The 25,000-nt window shown below is 39.0% G+C and overlaps 1 protein-coding gene across 2 annotated transcripts in view; it reads right to left on the bottom strand.

The window, feature by feature from the left end:
* The window catches only part of LOC131682938 (transcription factor HNF-4 homolog), a 442,320-nt gene that overhangs the window by 268,806 nt on the left and 148,514 nt on the right, over positions 1–25,000 (bottom strand). The window lies entirely within an intron of this gene.

Raw genomic sequence — 25,000 nt, forward strand, 5'->3', positions numbered from 1 at the left:
ATTTCAACTCCAGCGTCATGGAGGACGATTGGTTTGACTAATAATTGCACAGGTTCCGCGAGGTCCCTGCATATTGCACGTATTAGCTCTAGATTTTCCACAGTTATCCAAGTAACTAGTGAAATGATCTTGTAAATTATAGCTGTTATACTGAGCCTTATGCGGTTTCACATTAAAACTGTTTGTACTTAGACATGCATGGCTTAACCTTTGAGACAAGCGTATATTACTGGTAGGATCAACCAGAATTCGTCAGTCACAACAACACAACACGTTGAAGCAAGGCCCGCTTCAATCCCTCTTTTGTTATTGTACCTCCTCTCGCGCTGCTGCTATGTGCTGCTGCTGTGTGTTCTGTTCCAGGGGGAACAATCCACCCGCACACACCACATCGGCGGCATCGCGCATCATCATCGAACCTCACCACAACGTTTTTCAGTAGTAAAAAATCGTTTCCTCTTTCGCATGAGACGCTCACACACGCGCAAACGCAAAGACCATGCCGTTTGGCGCGGGGGGTCCAGCAAAACAATCGTCAAAAGATTCCCATCTTTGTCTCTGTATCACACCCGGTGGGTTGTGCTGTTGTCATAATACATGCTACTGTCGCTATCTATCGCTTATAACGTGGTAGCCGTATAACATTCATGTGTTAACATTAATGTGTTAACACTCACCCTCGTGTCGCGTGTCGTAAGAGAACCGGTAATCTGCCCGACCAAGCAAACAGGCAACCCCTGCGCCATGTAAGACCAATCAGCCAATTCTCTAACGTGCCCTCGCTTCGCCTATCCGCACAACAGTGAACCACGCACTGCAACAGTCACCCCCGATGTGACCAACCACAGCCGCCAACTCTCTTACACGCCCTCGCTTCGCCTATCCGCACAGAGAGGCACTGCTGGCTAAACAAAAATTTGTATCACATTTTGCATATCTTCTCTATGTCCAGCCAGCCATCCTCTCATCACCACAAGCAGAGAAGAGAAGGGCCACTCGAAATCAAAACTTCTCACAATTCTTTTTAAAATCACTAGCGGCACGTGGTGTCGAAGCCCTGCAAAATACACTGTTAATCAACACATTAGTTAAAAATTATACGAGGTTACTGGTATAAAATTTCTAGCAAATTCATCCCCGATAATCCGACAAGTGGTCAGAATATGTTCTTCCAAATAAAAATTGTCATGCAATAATTAACCCATCTTTCAAACATTGACTGTGTTTTTGGGTTACAAACGGATATTTTACTTTAAATATTAACCTATCCTTTTCCATCGAAAAACGAAAGTTTTAATGTAGAAGTTTGTAAGCATATATTTACGTTTAAATATCGAAACTTTTAACTGCATAGTGCATTCTTAGTGCACTGACCAAGAAAGATTTTCAATGTATATCTTCCTAAGGGTTATTGTATGTCCTTTCTTTTGAGAACCACCACATAAGGATATTAAATTTAAACACAAACAGCATTTTGATAGCCAACCATTTTCCTTTTCCAGGATTCGATATAAGTTTTTTGGTCCTAATAAAAGTAGAGGAAATTAGTTTTTAATTATTTTCAATTTTTAATATTAAAGGCTGCTTTGTATAAATTCTCATGAGTACCTTTTCAAGGATTTAACGTCGCATTTCAATTTTTAGAAAATGTCACCAAGGTCTGTAAACCATGATAGGCTCGAACACCTCAGCGGATTAATTCGTATGAAAAATGCAAACGACAATCGGTCTGACTACTCACCAGTGTTGCCACAATTAAATCTGCACTGGGAGTTGAAAATTTTTCGTATTCTGTACTAACACAATGACAAACAAAATTATTTTATATAATTATTTTTCATTCGAGATAGTAATATACTGAGTTGGTGCTGATGCTGATATTTGGCTGCGAAAAACCAAAAATCAGTTATCAGTTATTTCATTTGCGATAAAATTTCGCCAAAAACCAGTCAAAATTCCAGAGTATTTAACTGGATAATTTCAAAATCAGCTCCAGTTCAAATTCTCGTTGTAATTTTGTTTTCAACCTAAGCTGAGCTGCGGCCAGGGCCACATTGGAAGCTGTGTTTCAGTCTAGAAAATCTTTTAGCCATCTGTTTTGCTTTAAACAGAAGGAAGATCTGTGTAAAATTTCCAAAAAAAATATGAAAAATTGAAATATTTCCAAAAATCAGCGGAAATCGGTGAAATTTTCATAAAAATGTTAAAAATCTGTCTGCTGAATAAAAGAAGCTGCGACCAAATATTTGGCAATCTATGAGACGTTTGATTGGCAACTCAGTGGTGGGTTTTGTCAACAAGTTTGATTTGCTTTACTCCTGCGAACAGAAAAACCCGTCAGACAAACATCTTTCATTAGTTCAGATTCGTTGGATGTTGGATAGAATCAACGGTTTTGTCGGACATTGTGCCCAGCAGTGCGGAGTAACGTCAGAAGAAAGAATCAAGAAAAAATCAGCAACACGTCTCATGGATTGCCTAATTGTTTAATAAATCTGTGACATTAAAGAAAAATTTGTGAATGTGGCAACTCTGTCTGTGGCTTGTACTAACATTTGGATGCGAGATGTGGCAAACCTGCATTCAGCAAATCAAATGAAGCCTATAGAGTTCTATGCAAATCATTTCACACACAAACTAATTGGAGGTTTGTTTTCCACCAACTGTCATATATAAAACTGTCAGTCAATTTAAACATTTGAAGTAGCTCGCTTAAAGTATTTTTTTCAATGGATTTGTCATGATCTACGCCGCCGTAAAACTTATTCCAGATACGTACAATACTGATTAGTTAGGACCCGTATAAATAAATAGCATTCCAGAAATCTTCGGAACCATTTCCAAACTATTCGTATAATGCTCACCATATTCGGAATACTACTGATATATTCCATCATTATAATTTAACTGTTATACTACCATACCCATTTTAGTTATCATTTCCAATACCTTCCGTTGGTTAATGGTGAATCTATTGTTGAACGAACCATATTGAAAATGGTTTTGAAACGATTGGTGCAATGGTTGGCATATGGTACACATTTATGCGGATCGCCATCTTCTGAAGAATGCTTCGTTGACACTAAGTGGACTGACACTTTATCCAATTGAGCTATCTCCGTAATATTGTTAGACGAGGATTTTTGACCATCTTAAACTACAGATTTTTGGAGCGTGGTAAACAGATATACGAATAACAAAGCCCACCAGAGCAATATTAACCTCTGGCGCCAAAGGACAATGTAGTATACAAATCTTCAATATAGGATACACGGAAGGTATTGGAAATGGTAACTAAAATACCAAATTATTAAATTATAATGATGAAATATATCAGTAGTATACCGAATATGGTGAGCATTATACGAATAGTTTGGAAATGGTACCGAAGATTTCTGGAATGCTATACGGGGAGTGCAAAATAATATTTCATCAATCGATAGAATTGAAATGTGAAGGGGGAGAGATTTTTTTCTCCAGCTTATATTTTATCCATCGCTAGACCTAAAATATGCATGCCACTATAATCTGTATGGTTCTTGAATGGTATGTTGTCAAAATGTATATGGAAAACAGCACATTTTGGTATGGTGACTGTTCTTAACAACCCGTTGTTTGTATGGTCGAGTATGGAAAAACGACACTGGTTATGTTCGATATGATACTAGGCAATGGTTAATCTATTGTTGAACGAACCATATTGAAAATGGTTTTGAAACGATTGATGCAATGGTTGGCATATGGTACACATTTATGCGGGGCGATCCATCATGAAAATATTCTGACCGAAAAGCTATTTTCGATTTGTTTTTCTCCACTTATGACAGGTGGAGTAAAGATGCTGAATTACTGAACTCGACTAAAGACTCGCCATCTTATCCCAACTAAATAAAATGGTTTGGCAACATTATTTTCCGCAAACTAGCACCGCAGAGTTGCAACGTCGATAATTTCTTCATCATGAAGTGCTGTGTGAAGTTTTGTACCAATAAAACTACCGCCGGTTTTAAAAATATTGTTTTTTTCGCTTCCTGGTAAACTACGACCTTCGTGCGGAATGGGTCCGATTTGGTGGTTTACCAGAAAATAACAACATTGCGGATAGCTGCAATGGTTGATGCAACTTTTAGAACGCACTGTAACGATAAAAGTTGTGTTTTACCTTGCCTTAGAGATTCGAAACAGAAATTTGTTCAAAATTTTAACTCACTATCACAATACTTTCCAAAATTCATTCATCAGATTGCAACATTTGACAAGTCTTCTGCTCGATTGGAATGACATTGACAGGTCTCGTGCTCGATTGGAATGACACTGACAGATAAATGGTAAACAAACTATTGACGTGTCGATCCTTCATCCAGAAGGATTCAGCGTCCTTAAGGTGGAGGAAAACAAATCGTTGAACACACTAATACAGTTACAGATTGTCAAGTACTCTATTAGCCGTAAGCACAAAGCCGTACTAACTGTTTTTAAACCGGACTAACTTTTAAACCGGCCTAAAATATTTGGTAAGCTTTAATCATATATGGCTGCGTTCTGATCTGCGTTACACGTCAATGTTAAAAAACAACAAATTCAAGTTAAAGAAAATAAGTAAATTCATTCCGATATTTTCTTGCAGTAAAATAGCTTTTCTTCGTCAAATATCTCGTTCCATAGGGTTTGAGAACAATTTTGTCAACTTGTTGCCGATATGTTTCTGAACATAGAACTTTAACGTGTTGGATAGTTGAAAGTTGGCCGATGATGTGCAGTACTTTGTAGTGACATAATATGCACAAAAGAAAATAAATTGATATACATATGGATGTTTTTATTCAGTTTGAATAGGCGCTCGTCGAGTTAGAGGTGACTAAACTACAGACACGTTATACACAGACTAGCGAAGTGTCAAAAATTGCAGCCAAACGGACTGTCAAAAAGTGCAACCAAAGGAGCATGAGGGTTTTGGTTGCTAGTTTTACTGTTTTTCTCTCCGCTAGTCTGTTATATAAAGTGTCTGTAGGTTAAACCATCGGTTGTAATTGGTGCCATGATAGTTATTTCTCGACAAAAATATGATTACTGGTTAAAAACCAACTGTCAAAATTCTCTTTGAAGGGAAATTCCGGACAAACCGTCGCTGGTTAAACACAGTTCATAGCAGTTAATGGAAGAGAAATTTTTTTTCTCTTTTGTTTACTGCCAACATCTGTGATTGGTGAGTAACGGTTTGTCCGGAATTCCCTTTCAAAGAGAATTTTGACAGTTGGCTTTTAAGCTGGAATTATATGTTTGTCGGGATTTCATACTTTGATTAAATAATTGGTTAATATATTTCAATTTGAATTTAAAATGAACTGTGAGTGTCATTCTAATTGAACATGATACCTATCGACGTGGGGGAGAACATTTATTTTCGTTTCAAGTGAATTTTCACAAGTTTGGAATAAAGATCAATTATCAATGAAGGTCTGCGAATTAAAATTATACACGTTTTTCAGCGAGGTTTAAATAAAAAGAAAACAAAGATCAAACAGAAAATTAAACTTTGACAGAATGATCATTTATATTCTTGAGCGTTTTTTTTGCACTGTGGCAGACACAATATAGATATATTTCTATAATGCATCACTGCAAATTGGAACGATTTATGACAAAAATCGAAATAAATATATTGATCACCGTTGTGTTCACAGTAAATTTCAAAACATTTTGTATTCAGAAGTTTTATGTGATTTTATTCTTATTGGAACATTGCACATATTTAAAATCTATTATTTACTCTTAGCTTAGGGTATTTGTGGAGCTAATTTCTAAGCTGTTAACATTCTGATTCAATTTGCTAACGACCAGTGTAAGTAAATTCATAAAATATTGCATTTTACGATCTATATCCAATTGTCATTTGTTTGGATCTATCCCCTAAAAACAATAATTTTCTTTCGTTATTTACTTTCTTTGATGTGTGATACAATAGATATATGGGCAATCATTCGTGAAAATATGTTATCGATTTATATTAACGAATTAAATGGTCCCGCTTATTCCCGCTAGATAAGCAAAAAGAAAATAATCAAAACAATTCTTATTGTAGTTCTGTTTCTAATTCACAAAAACAACTTTAATCTGAATTGATTGAATATATCTCAATTTATCTAAACGTGCTCTACTGTAACCCTTTGATGTGCAATTGGAATCAAGCGTGTAGAGAGAAGGAAAGAACGAGGAAATAAAAAAAATGCGGGTAGATAAACACGGTAAAAAAACTTTACACATTTTATGAGCTGTCAAAAAATGGGTATTTCATTGCTTATAACCATTGGTGCTTTTTATTCATTTCACAACTACTCGATGAGATAATGTCAATGGATATACTGATCTTAATAATGAGTTAAAAGTCATTAAGAATTATTTTAAGCGAGTTAACCTGCAAACTAAGGTTCGTAGCGGAAGCTGCAAATTACTGGCCTGCATGTTTAAACTACTGAGGATGTTGCAAATATGCGTTTGGCATTTTTAGAGCAGCCAAAAGATCCAGCCATTGGGTTTTATTTTGTTAAGTAGTTAAGGAGACAATAATGTGAAATGAATGTTATTTTATGTTTTTTTTTAATTCAGAAATAATTCTATTGACAGAATTTTTCATTCTGGCGCGATTTTCATGAATGGATATTTTTCACGCGATTTGTTGTAACAGGTCTGCGAAAAATAAAGGGTAAAACATACCCAGGTTGACGTACAAAAGCTGTATTCATTTATGGATACGAACTCTTTACCCACTAAATGGGTTATTCCACTTTTATTGAAAATGCGTAGTTTTCTACGCATTAATTGGTATTTTATTTTATTGGTGTAGTTCGACAGTGTTTGTCTTTCCTACCTGATAAACTGGCTTATTTATTGCCATCTTTATTGCGAGCAAAGAAAGCCATATTTATCCAAAAGAAAGCCGAAGAGAGGATTGAAAATAACGAAATGTATGCAAGAGAAGCATGACAATTTTTTGCATATTTTTGTCTTCTTCCGGTAACATGATGCTGCTATTTGCATTGCTGCGTTCTGATCAGCAATACACGGCTATGTTAAAAAACTGTACAATAAAGTTAATTTAAAATTCACTGTTTATGCCATTTAATAGTCTGATTATTTCGAGAATTTTTTTATTGCTCAATAAAATGGTGAATCGACATCTTGTTGAATGGGATTTATAACATAAGTATTGTATCAAATAAAATAATTTCTTCGAGCAATTTCATCACAAGATGGCGGCTCTGCAGCATTTTCACGTCATGCGCGTTTTTTGGAAGGGGTCCACGGTCGAAAATCTATCTCCCGTGATTTTTGACCTGGCGCCAAAAACTAAAGTTTTTCTGATTGCTTATGTCAATAGCGATGTACGTAGGATTTTTTCGATATTTTGGTTTTAAGCGAAATGGCGCAGTTTTGAGTGAAAAAACATAGAGAATGTCATAAAAATCTACACAAAATCGTTATTCAATAAAAAGGTAAGCAATAAACAATTTAATCCTGCGTACCTGACTAGAAAAATCAATTTTGAATATACTGTGAAAATTTCAAAGCGACCAAAAATCATTTGCTCGAGTTACATTTCCGGCCAGTGGCTTCGAGAAAAACGCGGTTAAAGTTTGCAGTACACATGCGTTATACATAAGAGGCGTTGCAGCAAAATTGAAAATTATATTTTTGAATTGTTTTCGTTCTCCATGTTTTGGGATATCATTTTTTACATCCTAAAGCACATTTTAGACTAATAAATAAAAAATCAATTGTTTTAAAATTCTACAGTGGAGTAACCGCTTAAACAATTTATTATTTAAGATCCATAATTGACTAAAACGTTATTTTGCTAATAATGGTGTATACTATCGAGAACGTTATAGAGTTGTATTGTTAGGCGCTAGCCTCTCCAAGGGCTTGAAGAGCTTCTCTAACATTACACTTAGTAGTTTGTCAGTTCAGCCAAATCTGACTGTTCCAAATTAAATCAAATGCTTATAAAAAAAGAGTGGAAGCTTACATCTTTTGAAAAGTTTGTATCAGTTGCTGTTCTGCAACACATGAAAAATGCCATAAAAATTATTTATTTGCTTCAGATAATTATGTCGTCCATGGAATAGAAATCTGAAATTTTAGGCTGGTGGGGCTTATTATACCATCCTACCCAACTAGTCTACTAACGATGCATATAGAATTTGGCAGACCTACTTTGCTGAAAATGAAGTAATTCAAATTATCAGCACGATTATCCAATCATGCCTGAAATACCAAAAGTCCAGTAATTTTAATTAATAAAAATTATAATTAGTTACTTCCTATAGTCTGCCATCTGTCTGATAATGAATTGATAATTATAAATTTACAAATTGAACCTGGTACTGGATGCAGACAAAATTTCTTGGACCAATCGTTCTGAATTATGCACAATTCTTCTTCTTCTTCTTCACATCATTGCCCAGGCAACTACAAGAGCTTTTTGCAAACTGCTAAATGTTATTATTTTACAATAACATGTTAATCGTTGTTTTAGCAATAATCGGATTTTGGTTTCAAAGTACTACGAAAAAATCGAAAATCGACCAAAAAATAAAAGCTCCCTTAATTACTTGTGAAATGCTGTGAAAACAACTGTGCAAATGTCTCAACGTTTGTCCAGTAGATTTTGAGTTATGGTATATACCGCAAAACAAGATTTCGATGTGGCGCATGACTGAAAAGACAAAGAATCTTTGCACCCCCTTAAGTTCCGACACGATTCAAGCGATTTTTCCGTATTCAACTTTTTGCGTCATTTTGCCAAGTCATCTGTCTAGTCTCAGCTTTCACAGCTCTTTCATACCCTGTGCGTATCTGTTCTATCATAAAGAATTAAACTAAAATTTGCACTACAGCGGAAATGCAAATAGTACAAGATATACTAGAAAATTATAAATTACGAAACAATACAAGCAAGCTCCGATAACATTTAAATAACGATCAAAATGAGAATATTTGTAACAGTTTGTTTGCCGTCATATTTAAAAGTGTTACTTAGGCTATATGGCATGGCTTCATTTACAATTTTTTATTCAATCTTAGTTTTGAACTCTTTCAAAAGCAGTAAAAATATAAATAAACTTCCACTTTCTTATGGTGTTCTTTGTGAGAAGATACAACTAGAAAAGAGAACAAATTGTGATTATATATTCTTTTCCTAATGTAAAAATAACTAAAAAATTGCGAGCAAATTAAACTTCACTCATTTTGATAGCCATAGGTAAACTAACGAACGAAAACAATTTTCATCTCTGAATCCAATTATAAAATTTCGTCCGTCAGTTTGATTCGACTTCTGCTAACCTGCAATATAACTCTTCGATATGGCGTTTTGAAATGAGCGTGTAGCACCTTCTAGATATAGGACGATAAAGAATATTGAAAAAAATGCATTTAAAATTCGATTACACCTGTTTTTCGTACGGGATAAAACTTGCTTACTTGCCCTCATATGGTTTGTGTGCAACATGGGCCATAATATTGCACATAAAGTTCGAAAAGTTGATTCAAATTATTGAGATGTATGCAAGAGGAACATGGCGGCCTTTTACACTGTTTTCATTTGGCTTCAGGATGCAGCCATTTCTGCAATGACAGGTACTAACGTCTTAGGCCGGACTAAACTCAGGCCTAAAATCAAAGATAGTACCGTGTGGCGGTACCAACTAGATTCAAGCTTACCGCTATTGGGTGCTTACAGAGTGGCGGCGAGAAGTTAAGCTGACATTATAATGCGAGAACCCTGCTTGCTGCAAACCAAAGGGATGATGTCAAAGTGAAAGCCGAGCGGATCTGCACCGGTTACCTGCTTTTACTCTGATAGGTTCCATTTGATACCCGAATAGAATTATACGGTAACAAAACCATGATTTTCACTGTGACAGTACAGTAATTTTACAATAATTTATAGTAAATTCTAGTAATATGCTACCACGCAAAAACAATAAACTTTAACGTTTCTACAGTAAATTTCAATGTAAAATCGATTTTTGCAATAGTAAAGGGGGGTGGTTATGTATCTTAACATCAAAAAAATTGATTTTTCTTCATGCTTTTTTTTCTCGAAAACAGTCAAATTTAATGTGAATTTACCGTATCAGTTTTTTCTGAACAGTAAAATTGATTGTTACATGAAATTTTATTGTAAATCTACTGCGAGAACGCTGCGTCGAACCATGTTGAAACAGTAGAAACTATAATATTTATTGTTTTATGATTGTTTGTAGGGTAAATGCTATTGCAAAATTCTATCCGGGTAGGCTGCAAGCAGGTTTCTAGCATCTCGCATCCTACTGTCAGTACCAGCCCCTACACAGTTTCTCGCCGCCACTCTGCAAGCGGCCTATTACAATAAACGCAAGCAATCCGGGCAGATCCACTCGGCTTTCATTAGGTTTGTTTCAATACACGCTTCTTGCTCCTAGCTGCTCCGTAGCAAACAGGAACAAAAAAAAACTTGCTAATTTTTAATTCGGTTTGCTACTAGAAGTAGAAAATGAGAAGTACTTCCAGTTTCTCCCGGTACTGTACGGTACTGTGACATCAATCCTTTGATTTGCTGCAAGCAAGTTTCTCGAATCCCGCATCCTAATGTCAGTGCTAGCTCCAGTTCAGTTTCTCGCCATCACTCTGTCAGCGGTCTAACTCAACATTTACAACCTGTTTACTGGTATTCATCGCAGTGTTAAATTATTTTATATGGTTAAAAAAATCTGCACTTTTTTACAAAAATATGTTATCCGTATCGTACAGAATATGTACCAAAAATACTCGAAACTAAACCTTTACCTTTCTAGATAAATCTGTACTTGTGACAACGCTGTTACACACTTTTCAGATCTGCGTACCAAGAATTTATCAGTTACTCAGCAGCCAAGTTAAAATTATTATTTATCAGTTACTCAGCAGCCAAGTTAAAGAATTTTTCTAAAAAAAAAATAAAAATAGTTAGACTGTTAGAGAAAACAACTCAAATGCTGTTCCGACGATGGCGAGATTTTATACGTTAATTGGGTCATTAAGCCATATGCTGTTTTCGATTTGTTCTGATGCAGCTGACGTATGATCGAACTTTTTTTATTTTCTTGTTCGCAAAATTACAAATATTTTTTAACAAAATTGAATTGTCACGACAAAATCTTCCATTGGATTGCCTAATATGGGACCATTCATAAATTACGTAACGCTTTTAGGGGGGGGGGGGGGAGGTGGTACATAGGGGGAGGGGGAGTTAGGTAGATCGTTACGTAACATGTTTTCACCGAAGAAAAAAAAATTTCTGGGAATTTGTTACGTAATAGGGGAGGGGGGGATGGAGAAATTTGTGACAATTTGTTACATGGGGGGAGGGGGGAGTCAATTTTGGGCAATTTTTGCGTTACGTAATTTATGAATGGTCTCTATGTGCTAAGTGCTCTTGTGACTTTAAGTACTTACATTAGCTTTCACTGCATTGGATTGGAATTCAAAAAAAGTTTACTTCTTCAGCTTAATTATCACAAGTAATATTTTGACGACAAATTATGACAAATGGAAAAATCCACCATCCATGCGGAAGATCACGTTCCACTACTTAGAAAAAGGGCTCTGCAATCATGTGTTGCTTAGTAAAGGTTCCTTACGAGTTACTCTTCAATGTGCCAAATTAATAAAAGCATTCCCGTCGGACCAGGTAATTAGAGAACATTCCGTTGAAAGTGGATGATTGTTTGGACGCCCCGCAAAAATAACAGATAATGTCGTTTTAGAAAACGAGCGTTCAATGATAATATACAGCAATAAGCATAATATCAATCAGAAAAGTAAAATCTATGATACGAAATGCAATAATACATTTTCTGTTATTTACTGTACGCTTTAGCGAAGCTCGACCGTACTGCCTGGAACGATTTATACGAGCCAGTCTTAAAATTTATACTAGTTGAAACGTCATACGGGTGCACTCTCACATCAAAGCAAGGAAAACCAGCAACAAATCCGATTCGCTTTTGTGAGAAGTTTCGTGATTTTTTTTTGTTCTAAGTGGTACTTCTCTTCTCTGCCACAAGCCAACCCTCTTACACACTTTCGCCTCTTGGTTGCCATACGGACCCATTCATACATTGCGTGTTTGCATTTTACATAACTTCTCTATGTCCGGCCAGCCATCCTCTCATCACCACAAGCCAACCCTCTTACACGCTTTCGCCTCTTGGTTGCCATACTGACCCATTCATACATTGCGTGTTTGCATTTTGCATAACTTCTCTATGTCCAGCCAGCCATCCTCTCATCACCACAAGCCAACCCTCTTACACGCTTTCGCCTCTTGGTTGCCATACGGACCCATTCATACATTGCGTGTTTACATTTTGCATAACTTCTCTATGTCCGGCCAGCCTTCCTCTCACCACGGTTTCGCCTCTTGGCTGCCATACGGACCCATTCATACATTGCGTGTTTGCATTTTGCATAACTTCTCTATGTCCGGCCAGCCTTCCTCTCACCACCACAAGCCAACTCTCTCACACGGTTTCGCCTCTTGACCGCCATACGGACCCATGCATACAATGAGTATTTGCATTTTGCATACCTTCGATACAGTCCACCCGTGCACCGCCGGACAGACCGCCTGTATCGTAGTGGACCATATGGCTAGGCTTGCCGCATACTCTCGCATTACGTTCGACTTTTTTCCTTTCCAAAACCTCTACCGCTCACTCAATTCGAACCCGCCAGTGGGAGTAGTGTTTTCGGGTGGCCGTTACCAGTGCCTCGGACCTCTGGTATACCCTTATACACTGTGATAGTCGGAAATGCCTTTTTGCCATACATCTTCACGATTACCACACTCCCTATAGATAGATTTTCATCAACATGAGGATTAATTTACTACTGCCATTTACGCTGATAATAATCATCACCACCCATACGGCCGAGTCGATCGGCCGAGGTGTGGTGTATGTCACTGCGGGTACCCACTGTCTCCGCCACGGTGAAATCATCTCAGCCGGCATTGATACTACGAGTACGGGGCGGGTTTTAGTGGTAGGCAAAGCCTACTAGTGGTGTGTTTTGCATTTTGCCTAAGTCCCACTTATGCCTCATAAGTGTGCATGACCGGCATGTGTTCTACTGCCATACTGCCGGTGCCGGCCACACACCATGGCATGGACCTGTGTTTTGCATTTTAACTAACTTCCACTTATGCCTCATAAGTGTGCATGATCGGCATGTGTTGTACCGCCATACTGCCGGTGCCGGTCACACACCATGGCATGGACCAGTGTTTTGCTTTTTGCCTAACTTCCACTTATGCCTTATAAGTGTGCATGGTCGGCATGTTGTAGTGAACGTATCTCAGTCGGTATTGATAATACGAGTACGGGGCTAATATTTTGGTGGTAGGCAAAGCCTACTAGGGTCATTCGAATGCCGAATAGTGACTTTTTTGCTATATCTGGTGTCGCATATAACTTCTAAACGGGTCAACCAAAAAATGTCAAATATCCTTCTGCGGACAGCCAATCTAATGTATAAAATTCTGCTAGAACATTTCTGGGATAAATACCCAAGTAGGCGAAAATCCAATTCCCGTAAGTGTCCTCTTACATTAGAGATGGTCGGGTTTCAATTTTTTCGAACCCGAACCCGACCCGAACCCGAACGCATGAAAATTTAAAAACCCGAACCCGACCCGAGCCCGAAATTATAAAATTTGAAAAACCCGAACCCGACCCGAGCCCGAACATTTTAAAACTTGAAAACCCGAACCCGACCCGTACCCGAGAATGAAAATTTTGTAAAACCCGAACCCGACCCGACCCGAGAATTTTAAAATTTGAAAACCCGAACCCGACCCGAACCCGAAAATTTAAAATTTGAGAAGCCCGATCCGAATCCAACTTGCTAATACGGAGAATCAACCGAAGATCTCGAAGATTTTTAATTCTAGGCACCCGAGCTGGACCCTTGACTCATCTAAGAATAGTAGAATCACTCGAATCTGAAGTAGCACCATACGCATTGAGTTATATCTGCATTTGGAAAAACAAATCACTACCGAGTAGAATCCGCATTTATATTTACTATTATTGAACGTCAAATTTGTAACGTGCTGAGAAACTTGATAAATCATTGATATCTTAACCGGAAATTAAGTTAAATCGGCGGCCAACTCATGGGGAAACAGAAAGCTTAATGGTCACAGTTTCCAACAACCTTGCCCGTCGTAATTAACCAAAATTTCTGATTTTTTTTATCAGAAACCATTCCTGCAAGGCAGTTTCGTATAATTTATTACAATTATTAAATTAAGCTATGGCAATTCGTATTCGACAGTTTACATGACGTCACCCACGTTGGAACCGGTTGGAACGGTCAAACCTGTATCGAAGGGTATCAATCATTTTCTGACGTTATTTTATGCTTCATATTATACGGTATGCGCGCCAATAGAGATGCTTCGACATCTCCAATGGAGCTCTCGGAACGACTCCAAACTTAAAAATCCGTTAATGGCTTCAACAGAACACACAAAATTTTTGCGATCATTTCGTTAAGTTCGTGAATATTCATGTATTTTCATGAAGGAATCCGGATCATGCAACAGCTCAGCCCGGAAACAATCTGACAGGAAGTGCTTGTTTCATATATGTACCACTGATTTGATAATGGTGCTATTATCCCATCACCATATGAGTGTCATGAACAACAAAACCTGGCGGAAGTGAAGCTAGGTTTAGGTCTGATGGAACAAAGACAGTTTCTAGAAAATAAATTTGGCCTAAGCTATCTGCTTTTAAAAAAATAATGCGCCCTTTTTAAATTTCAGCCGCCATAATGACACCAAAGTACCACCAAATTTATGAGTCCAAATCCTTATTTTTCCGTTACAGTTTATTGCACGAATTGCAAGAAATCTTTATCATAAATCAATTTGATTATTAAACTTCCGTGAAGGCAGGTACAACCTATTTGTTTCATTTGACCAATTTAACAGTGCTTGCTTAAAGTTTGTTTGGGGTACAAATGTACCCCACAAGGCCGTTAGCGTTAGTGTTTTGTCATGTGTACAGAATTCAAAAAAAAAATTATATATATTTTTAAAAGCAAAATATCGATACATAGTAAGCGAGAAACTTGTATAAAATTGTATAAGTATAAACTCTGCTGAACAATAGTATCTGTTATTTGGTATAACAAAGCACTATAACAAAGCAACTAGAAAATGCGTTTGGATCGGTATCGTAATATTTGCTTTTGCGGATGAAAAACACATTCGTGAATATGATTTGTATATACTATGCAAGACGCATCATTCGAATCGTTATCTTCTGCAGCCCAGGCTCTGGAACATACTTACTTTATATACACGTACAATGCACCGGCTCTACGTATTCCTTCGACGCCTGTTTCATCTCTGTCACTGCATATTGCTGTATTTTTAACGTTTGTATTGGCGTTTGGTTTTAAAAAAGCATCGGAATAAATATACTTTTTGACCGGTTTTTGAAAAAAAAATTGTTCAAAAAGAAATTTAATAAGCTTTACAACGTCGTATAAATGGTCAAAATCGATTTGAAACTACCGGAGTTATAGCAATATGACGAAAAAAAGAGAATTTTGACGTATTTTAAAGACTTGTTCTATACAAAATGAAATATTACCTAATTAATTAGCCAAAACACGAATATTTTCAAACAGGTTACTTTACGAATGATTTTAATTATAAATTTAATAAAAATTAGACATACTAGAGCGATTTTCGTTCTGGGGTACGAGTGTACCCCACAAAACCGTTTACGTAGAGAAAAAGTCGCCGCGGCCTAAGTATCAGTTTTAAAGTACTTGTCGAAATTTATATTCCATTATAGAAAGTTGAACCGATATTTTCCGATAAATTCCTGTTGACTTGGTTTATTACTAATTATCATGAAAAATAATACGCAAAGAGATTTTAGATGTGAAACACGTATTGTTGAATGGTCTTTCATGAATGTTCGTTTAAAAAATTAAATAATTCAGGCAGTTTGCGAATCTGAAGAGACGGAATTTTATGCAAGAATGAAAAAATACAATATTTGAGCACCAGAAAATACGACGAATTTCAGCGATTCAGAGGTGCTAACATTTGGTACGGTTATATGTGTCATCCATTCGTATTACGAAGTATAATTCACTACTACAAAAAAGACTGTGTTTTGTGTAAAGACGCAAACAGTGTCATGAAATGGATGGGTTGTTTTGTTCAAAACCCGAACCCGACCCGACCCCGATAATTCCTAATTTGAAAAAGCCGAACCCGACCCGAGCCCGAAAGTCCAAAATTTCATAAACCCGGACCCGACCCGAACCCGAGAATTTCAAATTTGAAAACCCGGAACCCGACCCGAACCCGAGAAGCTTAAATTTACAGAACCCGAACCCGACCCGAAACCCGTCGGGTTCGGGTCGGGTCCGGGTTTCGGGTCCAAAAACCCGAACCCGACCATCTCTATCTTACATGCAACGTATAAAAGACGCGCACTGTGTATTACCGCTACCACAGCAGCACATCAATCATAGACGCATACGCTAGGTGCGCCACGCACCTTCCCGTTACCGTCGCTCAGCTTGCCAATGCAAAGCCAGCTGCGTGTTTGTATAGGCACGCACAGCCAGTCCAATGAAGAACCCGACCAGCAACCGGTACAATAAGAGAAGTTTTCAATTCTGCTTTGTGCGGATCTTTCGCTGGTAAAATAAGAGAAGTTTCATCATAACAGTTTTTGCAACCGGCCGAGACGGTTGTGCCTCCAGGTGGAAGGTTTTGTTCTCGAGAGAGTGACGGAGTGCGAGACGCTGTATGCGTTTTTGTGGGAGAGAGAGAGACCAGTTTGTTAAGTGTGAGTCGACAGTTGATACGTCGGAGGCGTGGTCAACGACATCCTCGGTGTTTTGACAGCAAACCGCGGGTAGACGAAATTGCCTACCGCGGTGGCAGAAATCGACAGTGATCGTGCCTGTACACACAGAAAAAATATATTGTATTGGTGTCGTCGGGCAATTCTAATCGACGAGAGGGGAAGCGTCACAGGTAGACTCATTCGCTCTATTCGTCTACCGCAGAAGTGGTACGACGAATAAGGAAAACAAGTGGCACCGAAAAGTGCCGCATCGACAGTGGGATTTTCGCAGCAAGCCACAGGTAGCCACATTTGTTTACCGCGGCGGTGGAAACGGAGAGAGCGCGCTTGTGGTGGTGATACCGACGAGCAGCTTAACCGGAGAGAGTTTTGAAGTATTGCAGGTAGGCCTATTTCTCTACTGAAGAAGCAACGCGACGAAGAAGGACAGCAAGTGTCACATTGTCAAACAACGGGCACCGAGTTTACAACGTAACACATGAGGTGTGTTCTACAGGTATAACAGGTATATTTTTCATTCCTTTTTGTGATAGTTTTTCTTGCTAGGTAAAATGGATGAAGAGATGGGAGAACGAGTAACAGACCCTCCCCCTAAACCTTATGCTGAAAATGTAAATCCGACTAGAATTAAAATTTACCCAGAGTCGTCAACGGGACCATGGATTGTATTTATTAGGCGTAAAGTAAAGGCGCTAAATATTATTCAAATTTCTAAAGATTTGACTTCGCGATTCTCGGATGTAAAAGAGATCGTCAAAGTCAATAAAGATAAAATACGCATTGTCGTTGGTAGTCTCAAACAAGCCAATGCAATTGCTTCTTGAGAGCTTTTTACGCGTGAGTATAGAGCGTATATTCCTTCAAAGGAAATTGAAATTGATGGGGTCATCACAGAATCGAGTTTGACTGTTGATGACATAATTAAGCATGGGGTTGGTCGTTTCAAAGACACCATACTTAAAGACGTAAAAATACTTGAATGCAAGCAATTGCATTCAGTATCACACGAAGGAGATAAAAAAATTTATCGACTGTCTGACTCATTTCGAGTGACTTTCGCTGGTTCTGCGCTGCCCAACTATGTCATTATCGATAAGATTCGTCTCCCTGTTCGCCTTTTTATTCCTCGTGTAATGAATTGCCTTAATTGCAAACAGCTTGGCCACACAGCCACTTACTGTTCCAATAAGGCACGGTGTGGCAAATGTGGGGGTTCTCATCAAGAGGATATATGCAATGAAAATTCAGAAAAATGTTTAATGTGCGGAGAAAACTCACATGAGCTCCCTGCATGCCCCATTTATAAATTGCGTGAGGATAAAATTAAACGATCCTTGAAGGAGAGGTCTAAGCGCTCCTATGCAGAAATGTTGAAAAATGCTACCCCTAAACCCATCTTCTTGGAAAACACTTACACATCTCTATTTTCGGAACAGTCTGACTCTGACGGAGCGTGCGAAGGTACATCATTTGTTTTACCCGGAAATTCCAGAAAAAGAAAACAGTCTTCTTTTCCCAAGCTGCCAAGAAAGGGCCTTAAAATTTCTCCACCAATAGATAAACTGCGCCCAAAACCGAAAAATTCCGATTCAAAACCGAAATCAATTCCGCCCGGTTTTGGGAACGTACAATCCAAACAGAACACCATTACTGGAAATAATAAAATTTCGACTTCCTCTGAGCCTCAGCCGGGGGTAGGATTATTGAAATTTTCTGAAATTGTTGATTGGATTTTTAAAGCATTCAATATTTCTGAACCACTAAAGAGTATACTTTCAGCTTTCCTCCCAACAATTAGAACATTTTTAGAGCAGCTGATTGCTCAATGGCCCATCCTTGCAGCGATTGTATCTTTCAATGGGTAATTCACCTCCTCCAATGAAAGATTCCATCACTGTTTTACAGTGGAATTGCAGAAGTATCATACCTAAAATTGATTCCTTAAAAATTTTACTGCATAATTTAAAATGCGATGCTTTTGCTCTATGTGAAACATGGCTTACCTCAAACATTAATTTCAACTTAAATGAATTCAACATTATTCGCCTAGACCGAGACACCCCGTATGGAGGAGTGCTTCTAGGAATTAAAAAGTGCTATTCTTTCTATAGAATTAACATCCCCTTGTTTGCGGGCATTGAGGCTGTAGCTGTCCAAACGAACATTAAAGGCAAAGACATGTCTATCGCTTCTATATATATACCTCCCAAAGTTCAAATTGGACAACGTCAAATTTTTGAGGTAGTGGAATCCATGGCTGCTCCGCGTCTGATACTGGGAGACTTCAACTCGCACGGAGTATTGTGGGGTTCCCTCTACAATGATAATCGATCCTCTTTGATATACAATGTATGTGACGAATTTAATATGACAGTTTTAAATACTGGCGAAACAACACGCATCCCCAGACCTCCTGCACGTCCAAGTGCATTAGATCTATCTCTGTGCTCGACATCACTTCGGTTAGATTGCACGTGGAAGGTTGTACCTGATCCTCACGGTAGCGATCATTTGCCAATCGTTGTTTCAATTAACAGTGAATTAGGCCTTACGAATTCAATCAATGTTCCTTATGACTTAACACGAAATATTGATTGGAAAACATACGAAACATTAATTTCCACTTCTCTTGCTTCGACAGAAGAGCTACCCCCTACCGAAGAATATGAATTCTTAGCGGGTTTAATTATTGAAGCAGCAGAACAAGCCCAAACGAAATGCAATCCTGGAATGACAATAAATAGACGGCCCCCTAATCCTTGGTGGGACAAAGAGTGCTCTGATGCATATGAAGCTAAACAAGTTGCCTACAAAGAAATTATGAAACAGAAAGGGGGTATACGTGAGAACTTTGAAAATTATTTCATTTTGCAAAACAAATTTGACAGTATACGTCGTGCCAAAAAATCTAGTTATTGGAGACACTTCGTTAATGGCTTGTCAAGAGAAACATCAATGAGTACTCTTTGGAACACAGCCAGAAGAATGAGGAATCGAAACGTGACTAATGAAAGCGAAGATTTTTCGAATCGTTGGATATTTAATTTTGCCAAGAAAATTTGTCCCGATTCTGCTCCTGCGCAGAAAATCACTCGCGATGCTCCCACAAGTAACGATTTCATAGATTCGCCTTTGACAATGATGGAATTCTCAATTGCACTCCTCTCATGCAACAATAATGCTCCGGGACTAGACAGAATTAAATTCAACTTGGTGAAGAATCTGCCTGACCTAGCAAAAAGACGCTTGTTGAATTTATTCAATAAGCTTCTTGAGCAGAACATTGTCCCGCACGACTGGAGACAAGTGAGAGTTATCGCTATTCCAAAACCGGGAAAGCCAGCCTCCGACCATAACTCGTATCGACCGATTGCAATGCTATCCTGCATCAGGAAATTGTTGGAAAAAATTATCCTACGACGTCTCGACAATTGGGTTGAGGCGAACGGCTTGCTATCAGATACCCAGTTTGGTTTTCGGAGGGGAAAGGGAACGAATGATTGTCTGGCGCTACTTTCGTCAGAAATCCAACTCGCTTACGCAAAAAAAGAACAAATGGCCTCTGTGTTCTTAGACATAAAAGGAGCATTCGACTCAGTCTCCATTGATGTTCTCTCGGAGAAGCTACATCAATGTGGTCTTTCACCGATATTAAATAATTATTTATACAATTTATTGTCAGAAAAGCACATGCATTTTTCATATGGCGATTTGGCGACATTCAGAATAAGTTACATGGGCCTCCCACAAGGCTCTTGTCTAAGCCCCCTTCTCTATAATTTTTACGTGAATGACATTGATAATTGTATTGTCAGCCCATGCACTTTAAGACAACTTGCAGATGATGGGGTGGTTTCTGCCACAGGACCAAAAGCTATAAATTTACAACAACCATTGCAAGATAGCTTGGATAATTTATCAATTTGGGCTTTAAAGCTGGGCATCGATTTCTCTACGGAGAAAACAGAGTTGGTCGTTTTCTCAAGGAAGCGTGATCCAGCTCAGCTTCAGCTTCAGTTGGTTGGTAGAACGATAGCCCAAGTCCTGACTTTTAAATACCTTGGAATTTGGTTCGATTCTAAAGGCACATGGGGAGGCCACATTAGGTATCTAATAACGAAATGCCAACAAAGGATAAATTTTCTGCGAACAATAACTGGATCATGGTGGGGTTCTCATCCAAGTGACATGATAAGATTGTATCAAACAACAATACTTTCAGTAATGGAATATGGGTGCATCTGTTTCCGTTCAGCTGCGAACACTCACATTATTAAACTGGAACGGATACAGTATCGCTGTTTACGAATTGCCTTAGGTTGCATGCAGTCGACCCATACAATGAGTCTTGAAGTACTAGCGGGAGTTCTTCCTTTAAAAGACCGATTCTGGGATCTCTCTTCTCGTTTACTTATTCGATGTGAGGTTATGAACCCACTGGTAATTGAAAATTTTGAAAGACTTGTCGAGCTTCAACCCCAAACCAGATTCATGACAGTGTATTTCAATCACATGTCACAAGAAATAACGCCTGCTAGGTATGTTCCCACATACGTCAATATACTAGATATTCCTGAATCCACTTTATTCTTTGACACGTCCATGCAAGCAGAGATTCGTGGAATTCCGGATCATCTACGCTCGCGGGAGATCCCTAAGATATTCACAAGTAAATATCAACACATAGACTGCCTTAAAATGTTTTACACTGATGGGTCACGAATCAGTGAGGCCACTGGTTTCGGTATTTTCAACAATAATTTTTCAATTTCTCTCAAACTTGCAGAACCCGCCTCTGTTTATATAGCGGAACTAGCAGCAGTTCACTATAGTTTTCAAATAATTAATACTTTACCCCCGAACCATTACTTTATCCTCACTGATAGTCTCAGCACAATTGCAGCTCTACGCTCAAAGAGGATTGATAATCACGATCCATTCTTTTTGGGGAAGATACGAGAATCTCTGAGTAACCTGACAAGAAAATGTTATAAATTTACCCTAGTGTGGCTCCCCGCCCATTGCTCTATTGCGGGCAATGAGAAAGCTGATAATTTAGCCAAGATTGGTGCACTAGATGGTGAAATATATGAAAGACCCATCGCTTACAATGAATTTTATAGCGCTTCTCGACAGAGGACACTTGCTAGTTGGCAAACATCTTGGGACAATGGAGATATGGGACGATGGCTACACTCAATTATCCCTAAAGTATCAACGAAGGCATGGTTCAAAGGATTGGATGTAAGTCGAGACTTCATCCGTGTGATGTCTAGGCTCATGTCCAATCATTATACTTTAGATGCGCATCTCCGTCGTATTGGGCTCGCTGAGGGTAATCATTGTGCTTGTGGAGAAGGTTACCATGACATTGAGCATGTTGTTTGGTCCTGCACTGAATATCGTGAAGCCAGATCACAATTAGTAGATTCTTTACAAGTCCGAGGAAGACCAATCCATGTTCCTGTTAGAGACATCCTGGCGTATCGCGATCCTCTTTACATGGAACTTATCTATCATTTTCTAAAAACAGCGTCTGTCAAAATTTAATTAAATTCATCTCCTCATACTCTCATCCAAGGCTAATCATTCATCAATTAAAGTGTCCTAGAATATTTAGTTTTTAAATTTAGACAATAACAGAAAAAAAAGTAAATAAATACACCCGAAAATACTAGATCATTATGAAATACAACAATGTAAGGAAAAAAGCAAACAATAAAGTGATTTCAGTGTTAGTTTTAGACAAAGTACTAGTATAGTTAAAATTAGTCTTAAGGATTTTTGTAACGTGCTATGTAAAAAAAAGAAACTGGCGTAAAAAGCTTTTGCAAATGCCGTGTCAAATAAACGTATGAAAAAAAAAAGAGAAGTTTCATATTCTGCTTTGTGCGGATCTTGCTAGCGACGGTCGCTCTCGCAGCCGTCTCGGATGGGATTGATTTTGCATTTTGTTTAATTCTGAACTATGCCTCATATTGCCATTGCTCGCAGTACAGACGTAGTGTATGGTTTCGCCTGTCGGTGTGCCGCGGGTAGCCGATCAGTGCACTTCGCACTATTGACGTATTTCAACCGGCATTGATACTACGATACCCACGGTGGTATCCACTTAGCGTTTATATGCGCATCCGTGTAGTTGCCGTCGCTCACTCAGCGTGTTTATATCCCAGCTCGCTGCCATCGCAGACCGTGAGACCGATGGCTGTTTGTATACAGGAGAACAATTTTTTTGTATACGGGAGGACCGACATACTTTCTGGCGCACCCTGCATATGGTACATAGATGTTCTGCTGTAACTTACCGGTATGCATGCCATTAACTTCTATTTTTGTCGAGTAGCAGTTGTCATCGCTCAGCGCCTATGTGCACCAGGGCGCTGCATAGTTTCAGGCTCATTTTGCGATAAAAAACATGCATGACACCCTATACCTCCCTATACAGGGTGCACCATCTTGTGTGACGGTATATAAACCACATCAAATGTACAATACAACAAAACCACCCTCTAGGTAGAATATCACACGGGCAAATAGCCGCTCGCACCCTGCAAATCATGCTGCATACTAGTGTTTAAACACCACGTCGACCAAGTGACCGCCTCCATGAACCACCGCACTATGTGCCCTTTTTGCTGCATTGTCCATAACCTTCTCGAGCATCTCGGGAGGTATGGCACGTATCTCAGTTCGAATGTTATCCTTAAGCTCGAGAAGGGTCTGAGGATTATTGGCGTATACTTTGCTTTTCAAATAGCCCCATAAAAAGAAGTCGGGAGGTGTTAAATCTGGAGACCGCGGTGGTCAGTCAATGTCGCCTCCCTTCGACACCACACGCCTTGGGAATTTTTTCTGCAAAACCCCAATTGTTTGAGCAGCCGTGTGACATGGCGCACCGTCTTGTTGGAACCAATAACCCTCAAGGCCCTTTTCGCGCATTTGTGGCCATACATAATGAGCTAACATCCACCGATATCGCTTCCCATCGATTGGCTCATTTTCTTTGAAAAAATGGTCCAATTATGGTTTTAGCACAAACGCCGGCCCACACCGTCACCTTTTGATCATGTAATGGCGTCTCATGAATCCGGTGTGTATTCCGTGTGGCCCAAATACGCCTATTTTGCTTATTAACTCCGCCCGATAATGTGAAATGAGCCTCGTCGGTCATCAATATTTGCTTCCAGAAATCAGGTTCAGTGGCTACCACTTGAGCGACTGTTTTGCCATATTGCATACGACGTGCATAGTCCGCTGGCAATAATCTTTGCGTTACTTGCATCTTATAAGGAAACAAGTGCAAATCATGTTTCAAGATGCGCCGCATAGTGGTACCACTGACCCCAAACTGCTGCGCGCGACGGCGATACGACTCAGTTGGATTTTGCGCGACGCTCTCTCTGACCGCGTCAACCAGTTCATTGGAACGTATTGCACGTCGATGAACGGCATGGGGTCGATCGTTCACTGTGCCATGTTCAGCAAAATTTGACACCCACCGACGAATAGTCTTGGCACACGGCACTTGTTCGCCAGGGTGTTTTCACCATATGCCCGCTGAGCCGACACAATGGAACTACCATTCGCCGCGTATAACATTACTACCTCCGCCCGCTGTTTCGATGTGAACCGAATCATTGATTGTATTGTACATTTGATGAATTTATACAACGTCACACCACCCATAGATAGATTTTTATCAAATATTCAATAAGTTTACTAACACCATTTACAATGCTAAAAATCATCACCACCCCTACGGCCGAGTGGATCAGCCAAGGTATGGTGTATGCGTCGGCGCATCCCATCCGAGCGATACACCTATTACATTTAACATGCCCTATCATCATGCAAACAAGCTAAACGTACATGGTCGTTACGCTGTTTGTTCTGCGGGCAGATCGGCATTCTGCTTTGTGCGGCAGCAACCAACCCAATCGGGCTGGTATCGGTCTGCCTAGGCACAGGTACAGTGAGATACATTTTCCTTTCCTCTTTGTGCGGATCTTCCACATATTCACTTGCTACCGACGGTCGCTCTCGCAGTCGAAGATGGACGGTATCGATGTGTT

The sequence above is a fragment of the Topomyia yanbarensis genome, chromosome 2 (assembly GCF_030247195.1).
Source record: "Topomyia yanbarensis strain Yona2022 chromosome 2, ASM3024719v1, whole genome shotgun sequence".
Lineage (NCBI taxonomy): Eukaryota > Metazoa > Arthropoda > Insecta > Diptera > Culicidae > Topomyia > Topomyia yanbarensis.